Raw genomic sequence first — 12,151 nt, forward strand, 5'->3', positions numbered from 1 at the left:
CAGAAAACAAAATGTATGAATGATGGAATGGAAAACCTATTTGCTGTGTAAACTTTGACTCAAGTTACAATTTTAAAAATGTCATTAAAAAAATACAAGTGTTTCAAGTAAAAAAAAAATGGACAAGTCCATAATAATAATGTAATAATAATGGACAAGTGAAAAGACTATACCTAAGACCAAAAGTTTGGCAGACCACAGTTTAAAAAAATGTGATAAACCCTAAATGACTAGAACGTAATTCTAGTTTCCATGTGTGCACTTTGGCAAATTAATATTTCTTAATATTATTGGTGCTTAGAATTCTCTACTCTTAAAAGTTGTATGATTTTAATTGATTCCTTTGTTTTCTATTACTGCTCTTTAGATTTACAAAATAGCCCCTCAGTGGCTACATAATACATAAGGATCTTTTCCCTCAGATGTTTTTGACAGAACAGAATGTAAAATGTTTACTTAATGTTAGCAGACAAGAGAACTGCAACCCCACAAATTTTTTTAACGTGCCCAGCCTTCTTGAGCTTGGATTGATGACCAGCATTCTCTTGGTGGCTTAGTGAACTCAATTAAAGTTTTCACTTTGTGAAACTGCATAAAGGCAAACTTTGATAGGAAACTCATACAGGAGTGAACTACTTAACCTACAAATAGAAAATTTTCATTACAGAGAATGGTTAAGAATAGAAAAGCGTATAACACAGATAGAACCTAGTGTAACCATTCACAGGAAATTAATGAAAGGACCTCTGCCCAAGTATAAATTTTAGGAAACCAGGTATAATTTTAATCATGTAGTGTAACCATTCACAGGAAATTAATGAAAGGACTTCTGCCCAAGTATAAATTTTAGGAAACCACGTATAATTTTAATCATGTCTATTTGCTATAATTAACGGGATTACATGAAAACAATAGCTGGAGGATGCCACATGCTGTTGATATTTTTTCATCACTACTTTTTTTTATTGAGATTTTAATGAAAGATTATAGAGAACTTGGATTTCCATTCATTCATTCATTCATTGTTACACATTTCATCAGTACTCTTAAGGAGCTCTGGTAAACTGTCAGTTAAGTTGTACTGCAATACCAAAGGCACGCAGTTCTAATCCATCAGCTGCTCCATGGGAGAAGGGTGGAGAGGCTCCTCTTACGTGGTTTACTCCCTCTGAAAACTCACTGGAGGGTCAGTAATGGGTCCGTTCTGACTCAACAGTAGACAGTGACTTGCCAGATTGTGCCAGGCTACTTTGCTAACTTACTAAGGGTGTCCCTTAAGTTTCTCAGATGGCTGAATTTTCTGGATATGATGCTTGGTTAGTAATCACTAGCTGGAATATTTCAAATTGTTGCTTTATATTCTTGATTCTGAAGAAATCTTACTCTATGCTATCTTTGATTTTGGTTATCTAATATTGACAGATAATTCCTAAACCCACACAGTTTCACATCATCCTTGATCACACATTTTACTCCCTAAGAATTTTTGTATGTGCTAATGAAATTCTTCTGTCAAACCTGAATTCCTTATGTTAGTTGTATAATACAAGAATAGGAGGAAGACTAAACAGGCACTTCCCTTGTGCAGCTTGCTGAATCATGCTTGCTGAAGATGAGAACTTGAAATGCTGCAGAAGGTCAAAGACTACAGCCCTCAATATAGATTGTGTCTCAAGAAAAATTCTCACCTCAGGACAAATAAGTGACATTGTGGTGGATGAGGGAAAGATGCAAATTGTGAACAATCTCAACTTGGATCCTCAACGCCTTTGGTACCAGCACTCTGGACATCTGGAGACACAAAATTTTTTTCTGTCAGGGACCTTTCCAAATTACTGAAGGGTAATGATGTCAGTTTGAAGACTAAGGTTCAGACCACAGTATTTTCACTTTTCTTTCTGAGATTGGGACAATGAATAAAAATGACAAAAGAATTGATGCCTTTAGTTGCATTGGAGAAGAGCACTGAATACCCCATGGACTTCCAAAAGAACAAACATAATCGTGGGAAAAGTATAGTCAGTGTACTCCTTAGAGACAATAGCAAAGCTTTGTCTTATACTTTGGGCCTGTTGCTAGAAGAGGTTATTCCTCAGAAAAGGACATCATGCTTAGGAAGGTGAAGAGTAAGCCAACGAGAGAAAGACCTTCAGTGAAATAGATTGACACAATGACTGCAGCAATGGGCTCAAGTATGTCTGACATAAGTATAGCACGGGATAGGACAGGCTTCAGAGCTGTTCATAGGATTGTTATGAGTCATACTAAATAACACTCAGCAACCTGTTATGTAGCTCAAACTGGTAGATTAAGAAATTTTCCTCAATTCCAAATTAAGGTTGCTGCCTTAATTTGGAATTGTCACCCAGCCTAGCATCTGTAGCTATGTTGTTTACCATCGAGTTGGAACCACTCCATAGCTGACCCTCCAGCAGTTTTTCAAAGGCAGTTAATTGCACTAGAAGAGATTTTCCATCATTTGTGAAGCAGCTGGTGGATTTCAACCATGCATGCCTTCGGGATTGCAGCACAGCTTCTTGCCACTAGGCCACCAGAGCTCCCTGAAGCCATAGTCCTGCAAATTAATCCATGGAGGTTATTGCTTAGTGCCAATGCTGTCTTGGGTAAGCTGTTTAACCTCTCCAAGCCAAAACATTCTCATCAGTAAAATAAGGATGTTGGGTCATTGCTGTGGATTGAATGGCCTCCCACAATGTGTGTTGTAGATAATAATAAAAGCCATAGGTGTAAATCCTGTGGTTATAAGCTCATTTGGAAATAGTTATGTAACTGCAGCATATTCATACAGGATGTCTCTCATTCAGTGTTAAAACAATTTTCAAGAAATAGGTGAAGCAAGCTGAGAGAGGAAGAGGCAAACCACATGGAAAACTAAAAAAAAAAAAAAAAAACCCAAAAGAAGAAAACAAGAACTTTGTTCCAGAACTTAAAGAAATCCTTCCCCCAGAGTCAACACCCTGAGTTCACGATACTTCTGGCAGATAGACTCCACCAGTAGCTCCACAAGGGGAAGAGAAATCTCCTGTACAGTTTATTGTCTCCTGAAAACTCACTGGAGAGTCATCTGTGAGTTGGTTCTAAATCAGTGACAGTGATGTTTTGGGGATTTTTTTTATTTTACCAAAAACAAAGATTCTCACCACTGGGCCAATTGGCAGCATCATAATGGATGGTGAAGAGATTGTGATTGTTTACAATTTTGGTTTGTTTGGCTCTGCAGTCAACACTCTTGGCACCAGCAGCCAGGAAATTAGAACATGTATTGCGATGACAAAGTCTGTGGTTAGAGACCTCTCTGAAGTGTAACGATGTCAGTTTGGAGACTAAGGTGCATATGATACATGCCATGATCTTTACAATCACTTGCTGTGCATCAGAGAGCTGGACAATGACTAGGGATGATAGAAGGAGAATGGATGCCTTTGAGCTGTGGTGTTGGAGAAGAGTGTTGAATATACCATCAACTGCTAAGAAAACAAACAGGTTTGTCCTGGAGAGGATGAAGCTGGGCTGCTCCTTAGAGGCAAGAATTCTGAAGCTTCATTGGACATACTTTGGACATGTTGTAAGGAGGGACCAGTCCTTGAAGAGGGATGGCATGCTTGGGAAGGTGGAGGGACAGCGGAGGAGGGAAAGACACTTGATGAGATGGATTGATTCAGTGACTAGGGTAATGGGGTCGGTGTTTTGGAGATTGTGAGATTGGCACAGGATAGGACAGGGTTTAGGGCTGTTGTACATAGGGTCGCTATAAGTCACAGACAACTCGATGACACATAAATTTTTTAGCCTCCATAAAATAACTATTTTTAACATTGATAGTACTTTAGCTTGTGTTTTATATGTTTAGCTTATTACTTGGCCTTTCTTTTTTTTTAAAATACACTCCTAGGCCTCCAATTTTATTATAGTCTCTAGAGGCCAGCAGACTTTTTGACTTGGGCCAATTGGCAACACCATGATAGATGGAGTAGAGATTGATGTTGTTAACACATAGCTTGTTTGTCTCAACAATCAACACTCTTGGCACCAGCAGTCAGAAAATCAAAAGATTAAATGTACTGGGGAAAAGTGCTGCCAGGGACGTCTCTAGAGTACTTAAAAGCAATAATGTCAGTCTAGAGACTAAGGTGTGCCTGATCCAGGCCATGGTGTTCACAATTACTTACCATGCATCAGAGAGCTGGAAGATGACTAAGGATGACAGAAGAAGAATTGATGCCTTTGAGTGTGCTGGAGAAGCATCTTGAACATACAATGGACTGCTGAGAAAACAAGTCCTCTTTGAGAGGGTGAAACCAAGTTTCACCTTGGAGGGTAGGATTTTGAAGCTCTGTCTTACATACTTTGGGCATGTGGCCAGGAGGGGCTCTTTTCCTGGGAGAAGGACATCATGCTTGGAAGGGTGGAGAGACAGCACAGGAGAGGGAGACCCCAGATGAGATGGATTGATAAAGTAACTGGGGCAATGGGGGGTAGGTGTGTTGGAGTCAGCGAGACTAGCTCAGGACAGGGCAGGCTTCAGAGCTGTTGTACATAGAGTCGCTGTGAGTCACAGGTGACTCATGTAACAACTGGGTAGAAATTAATTCATTAATATTTCCTCCTGTCCCTCTTACCTGAATTTTTTCCACACTTGTCTATGTATCAGAATTTAATCAATGGCAATGGGTTCTTTTTCACAGGGACAAGTACTGGAATCCATTCTTTGTTCCCCCTGCTTCTCTTCTAAGGAGATCAGTTAGCAAGAAGATCAACATCCTGAGGCATCAGTTTTATTCAAGGTGTTGGAGAACAGTGCTGTTAATAGCAATATTGAAACAAATGAGATGAAGTATAAAATCCTCAATAACTGATAAAATACAATGAAATTTAATAGAGCCTCAGGATCACAACCAACATCCCTGCTAACAGCAGTCAAGAAGTCAGATGCGCTGTACTGGGAAAACACGATGTCAAAGACCTCTCAAAGAGCAACGAGGAGTTTATAAACACTAAGGTGTACCTGATCCAAGCATTAGCCAAGTATTTTCAATTGCTTGCTCTGCTTTGGAAAGTCAGACTTTGAATAAGGACGACAGAAGAACAATCGATGCCTTTGAACTGTAATATTGGAGAAGAGTACTGAATATCCATCCCATGGACTGCCAAAAGAACACGTCTATCTTGGACAAAACACAAGGAAGTGCTTCTTAGAGGCAGGGAGGGTCTCACATCCTGTTGCCAGGAGAGACCAGTCTCTGGAAAACCATGTTCTGGGAAAGGTCAGAGCAGAAGACCATCAAGATGGCTTGAGCATATCAGACATGGTGAGGTTGGCTGAGTAAGGCAAGGTGCATACCTCCTATTCATAGCGTCACTATGTCATAGTCAACTCAGTGGCACCTAAAACAGCAAAAACAGCGGCATCCGTTTAAAGGCTGTCTTGATTAACCACCACGGAATGCACTTTCACTCTACTCAGAATAAGTGAAAATTGCTGTGCCACCGATGCCGCTTTGAGAGGGAAAGTTGAGGCATCTTGTGTACTTCCTCTTTGTACCTCACCTGTGCAGCCTCAGGTTCTCATATAGCTTCCCCCCATCTGATGTTTTTCTGATACTTAAACCTCAACACCTTCAGCCAGTCAATACTTTATAGATTGTTGTCTGTTTCTTAAATAAATGTGATGGAGTCTTAATCAGTGTCACGTCGTTATGTACCGTTGAGAGCTAACTCGCAGCTGACCCTGTGACTTAGATGGGCCTGGGAGATGGCCCATCTTTCTCCTCTAGAGCAGACAGCTGGTGGCTTTGATCCGCTTGCCTTTGTGTTGGCAGCGCAGCTCCCTAGAACTTCCTGTTGTTTTGTACCATTGGCTTGGAACCAAGCTCTCTAGCAGGTTGTCACAGGCAGTAAACCACACAGGAGAAGATTGCCCATCTTTTCCTCTGCATTCAAATTATGTGCCTGTGGGTTAGCAGTGGAATTCCTTAGCACTAAGCTTCTCACAACATGAAACTGAACTTTGATAAATGTCCATACTTATAGAAAGGCTTCAGGCCTTTTTGTCGTAGGTTTGCTATGAGTCATGCCTCGACAGCAATCAACAAGCCTCTCTATTCGTGCTTACTAAAAATTACACTGAGAAGTCTGCAGTCAGGGACCTTTCCGAATTATTGAGGCACAGTGATGTCAGTCTGAGGACTAAGGTGCATCCGTTTTAGCCCATGGTCTTTTCATTCACCTGCTATGCTGCTGAGAGCTGGAGAATGAATAAAGAGGATAGAAGAAGACTTGATTACTTTGAGCTGTGGTGTTGGAGAAGAGTACTGAACATTCTGTGGACTGCCAAAGGAACAAACAAATAAGTTTAGGAGAAAGTGTAGCCAAGAGTGCTTGTTGGAGATAAAGTATTGAAGTTTTATCTCACATACTAAGGCATGTTGCAAGGAGGGTCTGTTCCTCGGAGATGAACAGCAAGCTTGGAAAGGTGAAGAGTTGGCAAAAGAGAGGAAGACCCTCAACTAGATGGCTTGACATAGTGTCTGCTGCCATGGACTCAAGTATGTCAGAGATTGTGGGGATGGCACAGGCTAGGACAGGGTTCAGATCTGTTGTTGTAGGGCTAGTATGTGTTGTACTTGACTCAATGGTAACTAACAAAAAGCCTCGCTAATCAGTGCCATAGAATCCCCGCCCCCCCCCACCCCAACACACACACGCTTTTAAATCAGGGAGCTGTGGTAGCTTACGGATAAGGAGCTAGGCTGTTAACCCAAAGGCAGGTGGGTCAAAATCACTAGCTGCTCCACAGAAGAAACATAGGAAATGTCTTCCTATGCAATTTACTGCCTCTGAAAACCCACTGGAGGGTCAGTATGAGTTGGTTCTGACTTGACAGCACACAATAACTTCTAGATCATTTATTTTGGGGACCAATATTGTTCCAATCTGTTGTTGATGGCATCACTGTGAGCCATAATCAATTTGATGGCACCTAACAATGACAAAACGGTGTTTAGAGGAAGATGCAGGGACAGCCATTTGAACATATTTGAGAACATGGGTGTAATGTATATATACTTGGGTTACTTTTAATATGGGAAGTAACTGTCGCTGTGGGATATGGGGAAGTGATATAGAGGAGACTGACTGAAGCACGTGCGATAAAAACAGGAGGTGGGTGAAATGTTCTGGTGCTGAGGACTGCTCCCAGCTCATCATCTGCCTTCTGTCTCCAGTCCTATTGTTGGAGATTTCACAATGTTGTCTTACTTACCATGCCTATTTGTCAGCCAGACTCCGGTACCAGCCTCTGGGGTTTGGGAGAAAAGGAAGATTGTGATAGCAAGTTCACACCTATGTGGTTTAGTAATTGTCAGTGACACACCAGGAAATGCCATGGCATGGCTGTCCTAACCTGCTGAAAGATCACAACCCACCTCACCTGACCTTTTTACTCTCCTCCCCTTAGGGCTTCCTGCAAAGATGATTCATTCATTGACCCAGGGCTTGAAGTGCCTCAAGAGGGCTGTGTGGTGTCACAGATGTAGGATCGGGTACATGTGGCAGAGGGTGAGGCAGTGATGGCCATTTAATGCCCCACTCCTGAATAAGAAGATTGTGAGGCTGCCTTGCCCAGGAGATGGTTGACCCCTCCCCCCCACTGAGATTTGTTTCATCTGCTGGGAACAAGCTGTCAAGCTTTAACGTCTTAAATGCCTTGAGGAAACCTCCAAGCATGGCAAGAGCTTGGAGTTTCTATGCTTTTAGTGGAATTAGATTAACTGAGTTTAGTAAGCTTGGGAAATAGAAGCCCAGATGGGCAGTCACAGTATTTCGATACATAAATGCAAATGAGGGAATGAACTTGAATTGCCATGTGAGCACACTTGGTTTTGAAACACTGCATTTCTGAGAAAGTATAGACCAGTAAAATGGATTGTTGGTGAATAGAAGAGTCAGGAGCCAAAGTCACAGATTTTGAGCACTTCTGTCATTTTAGGTGTTTTTTTTAGGGTTTTTTAAATTAGTTTATGTGTCTTCTTATAAATCTCTGTATCTCTGAGACCTGCCATAGTGTTAGTCATGCAAATCTTGATCCTCTATCCCCTTCCGTGAAAGATTTGCAAGGCCTCATTTCCCTCTGGTTTTAATCATTTCACCATTTGGTTTTTATTCCTTAGTCTTTTGTCATTTTTGCTTGAAGAAGTTTCTGTCACTGTTGTTCAAATTATGAACCTTGGAATGAATTACATGTCTTAGAAACTTGTCAGAGGTAGCATTTAATGGGAGTGTACCCCATATTGTTTTCACTAAATAAAAGAGGGCTGTGAACCTAGTCACTGGAGAGTCTCGTTTTAAATTCATGGGCTTTTCGAGAGAGATGGGAATGAACCCCTTTTGTTTTGCATAAAATGTGTTTCATGAGTTGGATTTTCAGAGAACAGGACCAATTTATAAACTGTTTTGCTCCTTCTCTGAACTCAGGACTGTTAGATGGCCACGGAATAGCCTTTTTCCCATGGCTCTTGGTATTGGAAATCTTGCCACTATTTACCAGTTGACCACTTGCAATAGAGACTTGAGAAGAAAAGTCACAGTTGTTATTAGCTTGTATTCATGAAGTACTTCACGTTTACTGTGGGTCAGGTCCTGTGCTAAGAGCTTTGCTCACATTAACCCTTTTGAATCCTCACATCTCTTTCAGTCAGGTATTAGCAGACTCCTTTCCAGAGCTGAAGTGCATAAGGATTAGAGGTTTTGACCATGGTCCCAACAAGCCTTGGTTACTCCTCGCCATTGTCTCTGTGGATATAAAGACAATGTCCAATATCTCCTGATTACTCAGAGCTGCCTCTCTGGAAACATTTTCTCTGACCTGTGGAGTTCATTTCTGCTTTGTGCTCATTTCCCTCCTGTACCTGAACTTGAACCTACGTCCTGGCTTTTTGAAGTGTGTTGTATCAGCAGATTCTGATGTTTGCTCTTCGCAGATTTCAGATTTAATCCACATCAAAAAATGGGTTGAATCTGGACCTGCTACTTTTGAGGAGTACCTATGGAATATATATTTGAATAGAGGTTATTTCTTGGAAAGCGACATGATGTTTGGAAGGGTGGAGGGTCAGCAAGGCAGAAGAAGACCCTCAAGCAGATGGATTGACATGGTGACTGCCGTAGTGGGCTCTGTCATGTCAGGAAGTGTGAGGATGGCACAGGATAGGACGGGGTTCAGATCCACTGTTCATAGGGTCACTATGAGTCATCCTCTGCTCGATGGCACCTAATAACACCACCACCTATGGAATGTCTGACTTGTTAATGACTTCATTTGAGTTGTTTCTCCAATCAACATCTGTGGAAGCAGCAGAGTCTGTTGTCAAAGACCTCTTTGAAGTGCTAAAGAGTGAAAATGTCACTGAAGACTAAAGTGTACCTGAGCCATATTCTTTTTAGTTGCTTCCTATGTGTATGAACATAATAAATAAGCATGAATAAAAAAATTGTTAGCCTTGAATTGTGATGTTGGAGAAGAGTATTGACCGTACTACCATTGACTGCCAAAAGAACAAACAAATCCATCCTAGAAGTGCAATCATAGTTCTTATTAGAGGCAAGGTGGGTGAGACTTGTCTCATATACTTACTTCCAGCATGTTACCAAGAGGAACCAGTACCTAAAAAGGACATCATGTTCACAAAAATAGTTATTGCTCTTGTTAGGTCCTAGAAACTACGACTCATAGCGACCCTCATAAACAGTGGATCTGAACCCTGCTTTGGTGCCATCCTCATCATCTCTGCTGTATCAGAGTCTATTTGTTTGTTAGTCTCTGCATCAATCCGTCTCATCAAGGTCTTCTCCTCCTTTGTAGACCCTCTACCTTTGGAAACAGGATGTTTTTTTCAAAGACTGGAAGATCAGCAAAAGACCCACAATGAGATGGATTGATAGTGACTGAAACAGTGGGTTTTAGCACAGAGATTAGGAGGATGGCTCAGGCTCAACTTGCAATCTATTTAGAGTCAGTATCCATGTAACAACAACGTAGGATTCATGGCCTGACGGCACCAAAAATGCTCTCTAGCGTAAAGCTGTTGCTGACACTTGTGGCTCGATTTGCTCACTAGTTACCTCATTTGAGTGAATTTCCATGGAATTCAAGGGACATCCATGCGCAATCATCAATGTCCATTCCGAGGCTTTGGATGCCAGATCCTAAACTGAGCAGGCAGTTTATCCTCAGAGAGGATGCACAGCTCATTCCTCCCTGTCAACATCCCTAAAATATCTAGGTGCTGAGGAGTGGGATGAAATGACTCAGAGGTCAGGTCATGTATTTTAAAAAATAAATCACGGATATAAGACTTTGTCCTGCGCACTGAGGATGGAGTCCCCCTCTGTCTAGTGCTGCTGATAATCTAGTTGTTATGTGCTGTCGAGTCACCTGCAACTCATAGTGACCCGATGTACAACAGCCCTAAGCCCTGCTCAGTCCTGTGCCAATCTCACTGTCTCCAATACACCTACCCCGATTACCCCAGTCACTGGATCAATCCATCTCATCAAGGGTCTTCTTCTCCTGTGCTTTCCCTCCACCCTCCCAAGCATGACACCCTTCTCCAAAGACTGGTTTCTCCTTGCAACATGTCCAGAGTATGTCAGATGAAGCTTCAGAATCCTTGCCTCCAAGAAGAAGAAGTCTGGTTTAACCCTCTCTAGGATGAACCTGTTCTTTTTTTTTAACATTCCATGGTATATTCAATACTCTAACACCACAACTCAATGGCATAAATTCTCCTTCTATCATCCCTAGTCATTGTCTAGCTCTCTGACATTTGGCAGCATCAGGATGGATGGTGAAGAGATTGAGATTGTTCACAACTTTAATTTGCTTGCCTCCACAGTCACCGGCAGCCAGGAAATTAAGAAATGTATTGCAATGGGAAAGTCCGCTGTTAGTGACCTCTCCAAAGTACTGAAGAGCAATGGTGTTACTCTGGAGACTAAGGTGTGGCTGATACAGGCCATGGTCTTTGCAATCATTTGCTGTGCGTCAGAGAGCTGGATAATCTAATAAGAGCACAGATAACAAGCAAAAGCGATAGCCCGAGGGATCTCTGTGAAAAATAGAGAAGAGTTATCAGAAATTGAGTAATGTATTCCGGAGGCATGGTTGGAGCTGTTCTGGAGGGGTAGTTGGAGTCGCTTCTTGCATGACAAGAAAGGATTGAGAACCCCAAAGAGACCATAACTGCCACCCAAGAAGATGTATGCACACCCATGTTTATCGTGGCTTTGTTCACAATAGCAAGGAATTGGAAACAACCTAAGTACCCATCAAGAAACGAATGGATAGAGAAGCTGTGGTATATTCACACAATGGAATACTACACTGCATTTAAAAACAAGGAACTCATGCAATATGATTAAAAATGGGTGACCCTGGAAGACATTATGCTGAGTGACATTATCTCAGACACAAAAGGACAAATACTGCATAGTGCCATTGTTGCAAAACAGGAACTGGCATCAGGGTTGACGGGAGACTGAGAAAGATGGGATAAATAATGGATAGTGCATTGAAACAGATGAGGGAGAAAACGGTTTAAAAGGGATATGTGATTAGATATTATTGTCATGACAGGAGTCCAGAACGAAGGCTGCATAGTGGAGTGGACCTGGGGGGAGGGATTGTAAAACAATGCAAGAATTTTTCTTTTACTTTTCAAAGAGAAGAGTGTACTGGGAGGGGGAAAAAGGTAGGCAGGGAGAAAAGTGCGACAATGAATGAATGGAAATCGAAAGTCTGTACATTTTCATGAAAATTAATAATAAGAAAATTAAAAAAAAAAAGGATTGAGAGAGCAAAAGACTCTCCAAAAAGAGGGAGCCATAATAAGTAAAGGCAGAAGAAAGGTGAGCCCCAAACAAGAAAGAGGTACCCCGGGCTGGCGGGAGACAACCTCTCCAGCCCTTTTAAGAAAGAGACCCTGGCGCGAGCTGGCATGTGTAATGAGAGCTGCTCTGCAGGCGTCGATTGGTGGGCATGGACCGGGCGCTGCCACCAGGTGATTCGAAGCTTGAGTCCCGCCGCCACATGTCGAGTGAGGGGGTGGGGAGGTGGGGAGCCGGGGCGGGCTGG

This window comes from Elephantulus edwardii, unplaced genomic scaffold, assembly GCF_000299155.1.
Source record: "Elephantulus edwardii isolate Elephantulus edwardi_28Jun2011 unplaced genomic scaffold, EleEdw1.0 scaffold00028, whole genome shotgun sequence".
NCBI classification, from domain to species: Eukaryota; Metazoa; Chordata; class Mammalia; order Macroscelidea; family Macroscelididae; genus Elephantulus; species Elephantulus edwardii.